We start from the raw sequence: 14,156 nt of genomic DNA on the forward strand, positions 1-14,156 counted from the left end.
CCTCAGCCTATTTCTTTTCCAGATCTTTCATCCACCTCAGTGGCCTCCAGTGACAGTAAAATAGGATAGTTTTCCAGAAGGAGCTTTTCTTCTTTTCTTCTTCCGGTCTTCTAATGTTGGGACTGCTTCTCTGTTTTTCTCTTTCAGTACCTTCTCTACCTCCCAGTCTCATGGGTTTGTTTCTCATTTCCTTTCCAGCGATTCCCCAAACCTGTGCAACAAACTGACTCAGCAAACCTTGATGACTTGAGACTCCACAAGGGGCTGATGCACAACAGCATGCAAGTAGGGCAATGGGCAACTACAAAAGTAATGGGACTTAGGTAGTAAAAAACCTAAGTCTCCATGACAAGATTCTCCAAATGATTCCACTGAACCTTGTCCCATGTACCAGTCCCTGCTCTTTCCCTTTGCTTGTTGGCAGTTCTGATCTCATCCTTCCATTATCTCTGGTCTTGACGTCCTCATTGGTTGAGTTTTCCCTCACTTAGATGTAGTTGCTGTAGCCAACCTCTCTGCTCTCTCCTCCTCTCTGCTCCCTTCCCCTTCCCTCCACTTTCCCCTCTTCTTTCACCCTCTCTTATCTTTTGTAGTACATCTCTTAGCAGTTCAAATTCCCTGAGGATTAAAGCATAGACAGTATAATAAGAGAGACTCACTGTACTGAATAGTAAGGGAGATGCCAATTTCTAGAGGGCTGTGTGTCTTGTCAAATCCAACCTGGTATTTTTAAAAACATTCCCCTCACACAGGAGAAGTTATAGGCATTCTATTAAAAAAAAAAAATGCCTATACTTCTTTTTCAGTACACAAGGTCTTTCTAGGCTATCCCTGCTGCCATTTCAGACCTACTTTGCTATCACTGTATCTCCTTTACTCCCATTGTCTGAACTCATTTCTTGTCTTCTTGCCTGAATCTTCCGGATAGATGCTTTTGTTCCTAATTACAGCTTGGTTCTTTATTGTAGGGTCACCATTAAACAGTATCTTTAGATTTTTCTTAGCTCTGCATTCTACTCCCTGAGGTTGATCCCACGACAATGCTTAGAAACAGCTGTGTTTCTCAGAATCCAACCCAAATTAAATGCAGAGAGTTCACATAGGTTCAGATGACACAGTCTTTAGTATGGTCTTTTTTCCTTTTTTTTTTTTTTTTATAAGTATTGCCTTATTTATTAACTATTGCCTTATTTATTTTAACTAATGGAGGAATATCATTAAGAATTTAAACTTTGGGGGCTCCTGGGTGGCTCAGTGGGTTAAGCCTCTGTCTTTGGCTCAGGTCATGATCTCAGGGTCCTGGGATTGAGCCCCACATCAGGCTCTCTGCTCCCTGCTTCCCCTTCTCTCTCTGCCGCTCTGCCTACTTGCGATTTCTCTCTGTCAAATAAATAAATAAATAAAATCTTAAAAAAAGAAAAAAAGAATTTAAACGTTGGAATCAGACAAACCTAGATTGGATGATAAGATTTGCCACTGAAAAGCAAAGTGACTCTGAGAAAATGTATGCAAGTATTCTAAATTTTGCTTTTTCCATTGATAAAATGAACATGATAACAGCACCAACCTCATAGGCTTATTATGGGCAATAAGGTGCTATAAGCAAAGAACTTAGTACATTATCTAGAACATAAAAAGTGCTAATAAATTGTCATTATCATCTTATGTCTATTGAAATTGGTGAAATTGAGTTGACAGTAGTAAGTGGAAATTCTAGGACAGAGTAATCTATGAATGCATTTTCCAGTAAATGTTAAAATCTAGGTAAATTTGATCTCCCCAGATCCACCTTTTTTATGATGGCTCTGGGTTTTTTTTTCTTTTTCCATATAAAGGGATATAAACAATCAAAATACCAAAAACCTGAAGAAATGTTTCCCACCCTGAAAATGGAAGCCACTGTACTTGTATAAATTCAGATTTTATATTGTACAGATTGGGGATATTGGGAGATCTACAAGTATGGGCTTTATTACCACCACCTGGAATTGTGAAGCCTCACCTATAAAAGACAGATGATAGTCAAACAAGAATCATAAAGTTTAGGAGAATCTAGGGAATGCCATGCTAAAAGGAGAAACACATCCGTAAAATAAAACATTAATGTTTACTTCAGGCACACCATTTTCATTCTGGTTCTCCTCCAAGCTAAAGCTCCCTAATTCTGCCAAATTTCACTTGCATAAGTTTGTATGTTACAGTTTGGCATTGCATTTTGTGGGGCGGGGTGCAGGATAGCTAATTCTTACAATCTTCCTTTACTTTCCTAATCTTTCCAAAAGAAAATGTCCCCTTGTGCTCATTGACCTAAAAATGAAGTGCTGGTAAGTAAACAGTACCTCTTAGGGAATGCTTCACACACACATGCTGTATTTTAATGGGATGCTTAGTACATCCAGGATCTGAGTCGCAGGCCATTCTCCATGGCTCTCAACCATCTTCCTCCAGAATATGCTTACTCCAAACCCCTGGGAAACTGAAGCAGCGAGGGCTATTTTAGGGGACAATTCCCCATGCTGCCACTTGGTCGTACTATATTAAACAGTTCTTCTACTTGGAATTACAGATCCTGGAGTCATAATTTATAAGGGGTTTTAGGGAACACCAAGTTCAGCATTTCCTAAACTGTTTTCCAAGGTAATGCTATTATCGTAGGAGATGGCAGTGTGAGCAAAAAAAAGGGGGGGGGGCGGCTCTGTGGCCAAACAATTTAGTTAAACATTAAAAAAAAAATTATAGTTGGATCCCTGTAACTGTTACTGTGTTAAGGGGACTACGAATCTCAAAAAAAAGGGGGGGGCGGGGCACGAAATGTATAGCGTTTCTCAAATCTAACTACATGACTTGCTTTAGTATCCTCTGGTACACAATCATCATGCCCAATAGTTTGGGAAATACCATCGTGATTCCACTCCTTCATTTTACAGATAAAGGAACAGTGCCACTGTCGAGACAAAAGCCTGCCATTTTACTTGAATAAAAGTCAGAGTCCAGTCTGGAAGTATGAAAAACTCACCAGAGTCGGCAGGAACACATGGACAGTTCATCTTCCTGTTTGGTAGCATAACAGCGGGTACTGGCAGCCCTTTCTGGCTCCCAGCACCTCTTCTCCCTCTTCACCCAATGTTACCGACAGCCCCATACAGCTTATGTTGCCTCCGTGGGTACCTGATGCCAAAAACCCCTTTTGTTTCCTTAGTGGAGAAGAGCAATCCAGAATTCCCATTGTCTTGTCATTGACTGCTCTGAAACCTGATCGCGTTACCACTCCCCACTCGTTCATCTTATTCAATGTGAACAGTAATATTGACACATTGATAGTGACAGAGGGTCATTTCAATTTTTAGACCTATTGCTTTAATTTTCACTTACAATGAATATAGTGTTGTGTCTTTCCTTGTATTTTGCAGCAGCGGTATTAAGATTTAGATATTAGTTATTTTTTAATTTTGTATTTAAATGCAAAAGTGGATCTTTACTGTGTTTAAACCTGGACATGCAGGGGTGCCTGGTTGACTCAGTCATTAAGCTTCCGCCTTTGGCTCAGGTCATGATCCCCCCTCCCTGGCCCCATCAAGCTTCCCGCTCATTGGGAAGCCTGCTCTGCTTCTCCCTCTCTCACTCCCCCTACTTGTATTCCCTTTCTCGCTGTCCCCCTCTCTCTCTGTGTCAAATAAACAAAATCTTAAAAAAAAAAGAAAAAAAGAATCTGGACATGCGTACTGTGTGGTCGAAGACCAGTGACAGTTCAGATTACGAAGAATTAATGCTTTCTTTATCTCAAATACAAAAAGTCATGCACTATTATGGTTAGAGGGAAAAATACATGTTGAAGTCTCTGTTTATATAAGCTGTTTCTCCAGTCCTGATGGACTTGAGAGTACAGGTGACAAAGTTAGAGCATTGACACCACGACCCTCTCCTCCACACTGCAGATGCAAGGGTCTGTCTTCTTCCAATGCAGGGCATCCCTCACTACCTCCATTGAGAGACAGTCATGGCAGATCATAGCAGAAAGGAAGGGCAGAGCCCTTCACAGTACACACACAAGCACACACCCACATATATCCACATTAAACCAACCTCTCATGAGAAGAAAAGAAAATCTTGGTAACTGTAACTATTTGAAAACCCTGTCAAAGCAAAGGTAATTCTCTTACCTTTCTGGCACCCTAATGCAATATTATATTCTCATTCTCTTGTTTGTTCTTTGACTCTCTCTGTCTCTGTCTCTCCTTCCTTACGTCCCTCCTGTTCTCTGCCATTGTATGTCTCTGACTATGTTTCTCTGTGTTTATGTCTCCCTACCTCTCCTTCCTTTAGAATATTTGTCTCTCTCCTTTATCAATTTCTTATCCTCTGTCAGTCTCTGTGTCTTCTTTTTCTCAGTCTCTATCTGTTTCTCTGACCCTCTTTTCCTCTTCTCTCAGCTAACCTAGAATTCCTGACATTGGTTGGGCGGATGTCATCAGAGTTCCAGCTATGAGCAAGCAATTGTGCTAACAAACAGTCATCATCAGGATTCCATACTGGGGCAAGATCATTTCCTTCGTCCCAGACCAGTTATTTTAATCCAGTTGTTTTAGGTTTAAAAACCCATTATAACTCACTGTAGTGATGTCACAGAGTGATGAGAGGTCTTTCCACTTTGGCCGAAAAGATGGCTTCTATACTTGAATTCTTAGAAGTACTCTAATGGTTCAGTTATTGTTTCTACATCACTGTTTGATAAGTGATTCTCAAAATTTTGGTCCTTGGACTCTGGTTTTCACTGTATTGACAATTGTACTGGTGGTACAAAGGCAAAGGCAATGGTAGGTAAAATTGTTGGAATCTGAACACAATTCAAAGTGGTAACACCAAAATGTTTTTAGTAATCAGGTGTTTTGTTTGTGTTTTTGTTTTTGACCATCATATACTTAAAAAAAGAAAAACGGGTAAAAGAGGAGGGCACCTGGGTGGCCCAGTTGGTTAAGCATCCAACTCTTTATTTTGGCTCAGGTCATGATCTCAGGGTCATGGAATAGAACCAAGGCAGGCTGCCTGCTGAGTAGGGAATCTGCTAGAGAGTCTCTCCCTCTCCCTCTGACCCTACCTCCCACTCTCTCTTTTTTTTTCTCAAACATAAATAAATCTTAAAAAAAAGGTGGGGGGACTAGTTCACCTAAGAGTATCCTTGATGATGTAGTATACATTATTATTTTTAACACCTTCTGAATAAATATCTCGTTAATATTGTGTGTGTTTGCATGTGAAGTATGCATGTCACTTTTGCTGCAAACTGAAGTACGTGCTATCTCAAGCAAAAGGTCTTGTCTGATGGGTTGAACTGCAAGCTGAACCAGCCAGTTGATCACTTACCATCATTTTAATATGAACATTGACTTATAGTCAAACTAGAGTTATTGAGACGAGGTATTTGGTATATATTTGTCCAAATAAACAAAGCAACCTTGTCACTTCGAGGAATACAGCCATTTTGTATTTCTATTTGTTGCTAATGAACAAATTAGAGCTTTCAAGTAAAAATTAAAATTTTGAAACTCTTTTGTATGCCACCCCACACTTGACAACTTCAGGATACTTAAGAGTTTTCTGATGAGATTGGTGGTGATATTAACAAATGTATTTTTTTTTAAGATTTTATTTATTTATTTGATAAACAGTGATCGCAAGTAGGCAGAGAAGCAGGCAGAGAGAGAGGAGGAAGCAGGCTCCCTGCTGAGCAGAGAGCCCGATGCAGGACTCGATCCCAGGACCCTGGGATCATGACCTGAGCCGAAGGCAGAGGCTTTAACCCACTGAGCCACCCAGGTGCCCCAACAAATGTATTTTTTAATTAAAAAAAATTTTTTTTTGTTTAGTGCTGTGTAAACTCAGTTTGAAGATGTACATTACTGTTCCATTGGCTTGGGGCTCAAGCACACTGAGCCAGTATTATAATGTTTACGTTACAGTTCCAGGGCTCATTAGATATCTAAAATGTGACATGTAATTTGTCTTCAACTTCAGTTCTCCATCTTTAATGTAGATCTAATGTACTTGTATGATTATTAAATGGATGAGTATATGTTAAGATGACAACACATTGTAAAAACTCAATAAATATTATCACTCTTTTTATTAATGTAAATTGTGATAACCACACCTATTTCATGGGACTTTTTGGATATTAGGGCACCTGGGTGGCTTAGTTGGTTAGGTTTCTGCCCTCGGCTCAGGTCATGATCTCAGGGTCCTGGGATAGAGCCCCACGTCAGGCTCCGTGTTCTGCAGGGAGTCTGCTTCTCCCTCTGCCCCTCCTCCTATTCGTTCTCTCAATCTCTCTCTCTCTCAAATAAATAAAATCTTTTTTTAAAAAAATGACTTTTTGGATATTTCTGGATATTAAATAATATAAGAAATGGAAAGTACCTCAAAGAATGTTAGGTTCTTCATCCTTTCTCTTTTCCCCTTTCTCCATCCACTTCACCTCCAACCTAAAAATGAAACACATTCTATAACACAGACCAGCCAGGAAAACAGAAACTACACCTGTTTTGTTTTTGTTTTTGTCTTTGCTTTTAAGATTTATTCATTTGTTAGAGTGAGAGAGAAAGAGTGCTTGTGTGCACAAGTAGAGGCAGGGGCAGGGGCAGGGGCAAAAGGAGACCATCTTTAAGCAGACTCTTACTGAGCACAGAGCTTGAAGTAGTGCTTGATCCCAAGACCCATAAGATCATGACGTGAGCCAAAACCAAGAGTCAGAAGCTTAAGGGACTGAGCCACCCAGGCACCAACAATACTTGTTGTTTTTTAACAAAGAAAAAAATAATAAAGAATAGTTTGGGTAGCTGTTGGAGAACAGGAAGAGGCAAAAGGAGGCCCTGAGGTTATATAGAGTTATGCCTACGGGAAGCAGCTCCTTAGGCTTGGGAAATCAAAGGAAGAATCAGGTTATGAGGAGCCTGGGAGAGGAACCCTGCAATTCTAAGGGCCACCCTTGGGGGTGGGGCTTAGGAGCCAGTGTTGGGATCTGAAGAGCTCTAGGGGAGAGCTGTAGGCAACTCAAGCTTAAGAATTCTCGGGAGGGAATGCCAGCAGCCCAGTGCTGATGCCTCTGCGATGACAGAATGAACTGGTTCTGGAAGGGCCCAAAAATCTGTGGACAGAAACTGATTTCTGCTAACACAGTAAAAGGATGATTCCTAAGACAATACTGACAGCCAATGAACATGAAGGAGTAAGTCCCTTTTCCCCTTTCTCCTACCCCTCAATCTCCCTCCAGTGCCCCCCATTATAGAACCCAACAGGAAGTCAGCTGGCAAAGGAGAAATGTGGCGTGCAGAGACAGAGCCCCCAAATCTCAGTGCAGAATACAGAAGCTGGTTTGGGGGCTAGAAGATAGTAGCTTAAAACAGACAGAACTCTTGCCTGGACTATTGAGGGAGAAATTGGAGCAGCCCTCTTTGTTTAAAGTCTGTACCTGAAGTGAACCTATTAAGAGGACTTGAGATGTCAATATTATTTGGTGAACCCAGCGGACTCATTTTCATATCCAGTTTTCGGGAAGAGAGACTCACTTGTGCCATCCAGTACAATTGTAATTACTGTTTTTGCAGAAATAGAAATCCGGGAAGCCACCAGGAGAGTGAAGCAACAGAATGTGTTCTAAAGTGACTAATTTAAAATTGATCATCCTGACATGCCTCCTTAAGCTTGAGATGTTTCACACAATCAGGTTTTCAGTGTTTTCGTTAGTGTGATTTGCATAACCAAGATTTTATTTAACTTTTTTGTGGAGGGTTCTATTGTAATGAAACCAACATAGCTATTAAAGGGATAGAGTTGGGCTGATGAATAAATGTGATTTCATTGTATTCTATGTGATTGCAGTGGAATTTTTTGTAATAAATTTGACTTCTAAGATGTGTGTGTGTGAGAGAGAGACAGAGAGAGAGAGTGAGAGAAAAAGCTAAGAATAACAACCATTAAAACTGCTAAATTTTTGCAATAGAGCGTACCTGGGAAATTTATGAATGAGGTTTCAGTTTGCAAAATTGTCAAGGCTAGTATATGAATATATACATAATGATTATATACATGAAATTATATATTTTTCATAATAATTAGAAAGATTAAAGGCAATGAATAAATATGTTTTAAAATCATATGATGGTTTTATGTAGAAGGACATTTACAAGCATCCTAAGAAAAAAACGGTCTAATATTCAATTTATTTTTCTTTCTCTGACACACTTGCTACAACTTGTTGGCTCTCCGACGCTCTTTCATTTACCTACTATATACTGATAATTAGATCATTGATTTTGAAACAGATGACAGAAAACACTCATTTGATGTGGAAATTGTCTTATACCCTTATTATTATTTTCTAATATCTATTTTAAAGTGCCCATTGACTTACAAAAACAAATAAAATGAAATCCATTATCTGAAAATACAAGCAATAGTGTCACCAGGGATGGGTACATCAGGTGGGATTGTGGCTCTGCAGTCTGGAAATACTATGTGGGGTTTGTGTGTGTGTTTGTGTGTGTGTGTGTGTGTGTGTGTGTGTGTGTATGTATGTTTGAGAATTAGAGCAAAAGCAGTAGGATGGAAACTAACATGAGGAATTTGAAATGAGTACTGTTGGAAGGAGTTAAATTTTCTTCTATGTTCCCAAGAGTTTTTGTTTCATTTCATTTAGGGAATCTGTTGGAGATGGTTTCAAGATGTAGAAGTCTTATATGTGAAGTATCCCAAATGAAGTTGGAAAATCTGTGCTGAAATCGCTTCATGTTCTGGTAAGATGCAGTGATTCTTAATATGTTGGCCTTTGGAGAATGTGATGAGGAATGTGCTTGTGTGTGTGTGTGTGTGTGTGTGTATGATGTGTAAATAAAAAATTATGAAAAAAAATGATGAAGGTTTATTACCCAGTGCACAAGTTTGAGATTGAAAAACAACTCTCAATCTCTCTCTCTCTCTCTCTTTTTTTTTTTTTTGTATTGTTTTGCATGCAATAATCATTCTCTGGCTCCTTAGAGGAATGGGATACAATATGAAACTCAAATTTGTTATTATTAATTTCTCACTTTGTATACATGCTGTATTTACATTAGTCAATATGTCAACATGACAGCCCCAGGAATAGGTATTATTGCCCTCACAGTACAGATGTGGAAGATGGAAGTACAGAGAAAGTAAAACCTTGTTCCAGGTCATGCTGCTAGTAAATGGCACAAGAGTTACTTTCTCCTGCCGTGCTGCCCCTAGCCTTTCTGTTAGGTGAGGAGCCAAAGAAGTAATGTAGGTTGAGGAAAAGACCTTCAAGTTTTAAAATGTAATTTAAAAAAGAGTTGTAATTGCCTTCCCTCAGTTAGAAAACCGATGTGAAGGAATTTCCTTTATATTTTTACTACTCTTGAAAAGTGAAAGATTTCTGTAAGTTGTTGAGTTAGTTATATCGATGATGGTGTTTCAAAGAAATTGAAAGTTATAGAAAAACTGACACAGGAAAATGTGTGCTGTAATTTTCCCATTCACCTTTGCTGTAAAATGAGAATTTGTGGCAGGCTTCTCCTATACAAATACCCTGTCTGTGGCTGATGACATAGTTTAATGGAACTAGTACTAATTCTTTCTTTATACCTAACTGGCCTACAACTTGAATAACTTGAGTCTCATTTCCCCATTTTTTACTTATATCGTGAGGTTGTTGTAAGAGTCCATGGAAATAAGACATAATATACAGAAAGCACCTACAATTCTGCCTGGTACAGGATGTATATTCAATAAATAGAAGCCTTATCAAAGACCTATGCATAAAGATTTGTAATTAAAGAAATGTTTATATGAAATATTCTCTCCATTCAACATTACATAAATTTAGGCTCAAGTGTATTTTATTTGTGTAGAAGGCATTTATTTGGGGCAGTTGCAGATTGCTGATTGAAAACTTAAAAATTCCAGTACAATTAAATGCATTCACTTATAAATGGCAGGATGCAGGCTCTTGTGTTCTAGAGGCTCAAAAGAACCATTAGACTTAGTTGACCTAACTCTCCTACCTGAACATTTTCAAACAAATTTCCTCTGGTGATTGCAAACCAGTTATCCACTGTGCCCCTGTGAGTCAGATTTGCTTGGGTTATTCAACAGTGACTGACACCCTGGGAGGCTGTACAGCATTCTCTGTGTGGCCTTCTTGCTTACTGAATCTTGCTTCTCTATTGTTAATAATCAGCAGCATTTCAGTGGGAGCAGATACCATGCCTGCAGTTGAAGATTACATTTTAACTCTGTGTTGTGAAATGGGGGGGAAGGGGAGCAGTTTTCAATGTGAGCTTCTGAGAAGCAGCCTTCAGCCATCCTCAAGTCCCAATGTGTTTTCACTTTTTGATGGTGCATTAAAAGTCTGTGAAATTAAAGAATGCAATGAAGATATGGGGCCAGAGTCTCCAGCATAAATAGACAAAGGCTCCCCCACAGCACCGTGGGAAGGGAATGTAGGCCAGTCTTAAACTATTTCCGATTAGTCTGCATCCTGAAAACACCTGCAAAATTGCCCATGTCCCTCTTACACGGCATGACTTCTCCATTCAGGAGTTTTGCATTTGGACGGAAGCTCCCAAACAAACAATCCCAAGTTTCCACTTTACATCCAGTTTTGACCGGGGTTAAAAGGTTTTTATTGTTTCTTAGGGACAGTATTTTTGTTACATATGGCCTCATTTCCCTGTGCTTTTGCTCTGAAATAACCCTATATTTGCTTCATGTCTTACTCACTCTAAGATAGTGAGTTATTATCCTCTTTTAACCTCAGTATTCTCATTGTAATGTGGGGATCCTAACAGTTACACTGCAGACATTTAAGGATCACAGAGAATATGTGTACATCACCCACTGCTTGGAACATCGCTGATGAGCTTACATGGTAGTGAGATATGTAGGTTTATTCACTAGCATTCTATTCACTAATTATCAGGCCAAGGAGAACAAGACTTTTACCTTAGGTTTGTTCATAAGCCTTTCCATATTTACATTTCTAGGCCATTTGTTCTCAAGCTCTAAAGTGTTTACAATAACCTGGAGAGCTTATTAAATAAGTAAGGAACAGGAGGTTGTTGTCAGGATCTTACTTCCATAGAACACGATGGGGTTGGGTCCTAACACCCACATTTTGCCATTAACTGAGGCTTAGTATTTTTCTTTCTTGAAGCTTTAAGTTTCACACATTCTAATTCTGAAGTATTATTGTTGTAGGTCAAATTGAACAACCTCAGGAACAGTTATGACAGTAACTAAGGAACAGTTGAGCTTCAGAAATGATTCTCTAGGGCACCTGGGTGGCTCAGTGGGTTAAGCCTCTGCCTTTGGCTCAGGTCATGATCCCAGGGTCCTGGGATCGAGCCCCACATCAGGCTCTGTGCTTGGCGGGGAGCCTGCTTCTCCCTCTCTGTCTGCCTGCCTCTCTGCCTACTTGTGATCTCTCTTTCTCTCTCTGTCTCTGTCAAATAAATAAATAAATAAATAAAATCTTAAAAAAAAAAAAAGAAAGAAAGAAATGATTCTCTGCACTTAATTTGCCAGTAGGGTGGATTCCATGAATATAAGTTGATAGAACAAATAAGGGTTACATACATAAAGCTTAAAAAATATAGGATTAAATACATAAAATATTGTCTTAGTTCATAACAGCTGGGGTTCTGATTTGGCTGATACTTATTGAAAACCTTCTAATAACCAGTGGATTTCATAATGCATTAGTTTATCAAATCTTGATTCTGGTCCTTCTCAGTAGTTAATATCCCCATTCTGCAGATTAATAAAAAGAGGGTTATAGAAGTTACTGTCGCATCAAGTTCTGAAATTAGGAAATGATAGGGCCAGCTCTCAATCTTGGCACCACGTCAGTGTGCAACTACGACAGCTGCTTCGTAATCCTAGGATAATTCAATTTTTCAGTCGTGAGAGGTTTTGTTTTATGGCGGCCAACAACATAAGCACTTATGGGAACAATCAGCCTGCATTTGTTTTGTGTAAGCTTCCTAACACTTAATTCACCCTCACCTGCTGAGTCAGACTTTGAAAGGCATCAGTGGAGTGGGCTTATTTCATCTGCTCTGTAAGCTACTCAGAAATTCTTTGAAAAAAATGTCACCTATCTTCTGCAAATTCTTGTTGTTTTTTGCCAATGTGCTTGTTGATTTTCATTAATTCTGCCCAGTGTTTGAATATCCTTTCTCAGTTCAAATGACTAGGAGAGATTTTTTTCCCCCCCCAGTTCGATAGCTGGGCATATAATGTCCCTATGAATGAAGTTTCTGGTCTCCTGTGTACCTAGGTTTGGCTGTTTGTGTCTACGTTCTAGCCAATGTAATACGAAGTACAATATATCTGCTATTTCTTGGTCATATCCTTATGGGGTGGATATGCATCTTCTTCTTTCTTCCTCTGGTAACTTGGAAATTGAATGTGGAATGGGATATTCTGCTGGACATCTTGTATCTTACAGACCAGGACAACTATCTGAAGGTGATAGAACAACAAAGAAGGATTCGGGCTTCCTGGCTTAATTTATAGAGTGGAACGGTCCAGGATTGTTTCGACACTGAATGTTGTGAAAGATAAATAAGCTTCACTTGTTTAGTCATTGCCATCAAGCCATTATACATGGTGGGACATGCGTCCTAAGGAATCGATGCATTCTTCTGCGAAGGTGTTACCCACTGAATGCCCGGCATACTGTGACTCCTTTGGGAAGTCAATCATAGCCTGAAAAGAAGCACAGGACCCTAAATGAAGAACACTGTTGTAGTTAGCCACATATTGTGTACCTAGACTTTGAACCATCTCACCTTCCCCATTTTATTCTGTTCTGACCACCTTCCTCCAGCCCTGTTTTTCTTTCCATTGATCCTCTTCTAGGACAATACATAAATGTGTTAGTTTTTTAACTCTCCTTGCTATGGCATCTATCTTTCATGCATTCACAGTGTGAAGAAGGCAGGTGTGAGACCATAAGAATAATGAATCCTGAGCAGACCTTCAGGTCCTGGTCCTGCTTAGAAACATTCAGAGTAAACTTTTTAAAAAACACGTCAGGCTACCCAAATAAAACTTAGCTACAGACTACATGAAGAGGATTTCTTAGATTTCTGATACGTAGGTAACAGTGTCCAAATCCACACAACCTGTAAGATTTTCTTCATCATCCCTTGCCTTTCACCTAACACTTCCTCCGGTCTATCCTCATTTACATGCAGGACAAAACTAAATTTTATCTTTTCACATTTAGTATGTCTCCTTGGATCTTTATTTTAGAGAACATTTTAAATCTATAGTTACTTCCCTAGTAGCCAAAGAATGCCTCCGTGTCTTATGGATGCAGTGTTCTTCTAGCTCCATAATCTAGCCTTGAGTTATTATTCAGTTACAGTTTTGCTACAGAGAATGCTCCCTACATGCTCCCTACAAGGACTGTTTGTATTGACACTCAAGGACCCTGCCTGAGATCCCTTGGATCTTTATCTTGCCCCTCTCCTTTTTTTATTAACATATAATGTGTTATTAGCCCCAGGAGTACAGGTCTGTGAATCGCCACATTCCCCCCACCCCTTTTAAAATATTTTATTTATTTCCAGAGAGAGAGTGAGAGAGAGAGGGAGTGAAAGTACAAGGAGAGGGAGCTGTGGGCAGAGAGAGAAGCAGGTTCCCCTCTGAGCAAGGAGCCAGATGCCTGATGTGAGTCTTGATCCCAGGACCCCGGGATCATGACCTGGTTGAAGGCAGACCTTTAACTGCCTGAGCCACTCAGGTGCCCCTATCTTGCCCCTTAATACTAGAGTTTGTGTGCCTTCTGACTAGCAGAGTGCATGCTTAGTATATGCCTCATACTTAAAATATCCAGTATTTTATTATTCTCTTTATCACTCCCTTGATGCTGCTTCTGTTTTTGAACATACTTGCTAGTTCTTTCAACTCCATGGTCTACATACAGTATCTCATTTAATTCCTCTAAACTGCTGAGGTGTAGGTATAATGACTGTACTCTAGTAACTCACTTGGCAAACATTTTCTTAGCTCTTGTGTCATGCATTGTGTTTCAGGCAAAGGAAAGGAGAAGCCAGTTGCTCACTTTCTGAGAGGGAAGATTAACAAAATAAGTA

Source organism: Enhydra lutris, unplaced genomic scaffold (assembly GCF_002288905.1).
Source record: "Enhydra lutris kenyoni isolate GAN:26980312 unplaced genomic scaffold, ASM228890v2 scaffoldscaffold70, whole genome shotgun sequence".
NCBI classification, from domain to species: domain Eukaryota; kingdom Metazoa; phylum Chordata; class Mammalia; order Carnivora; family Mustelidae; genus Enhydra; species Enhydra lutris.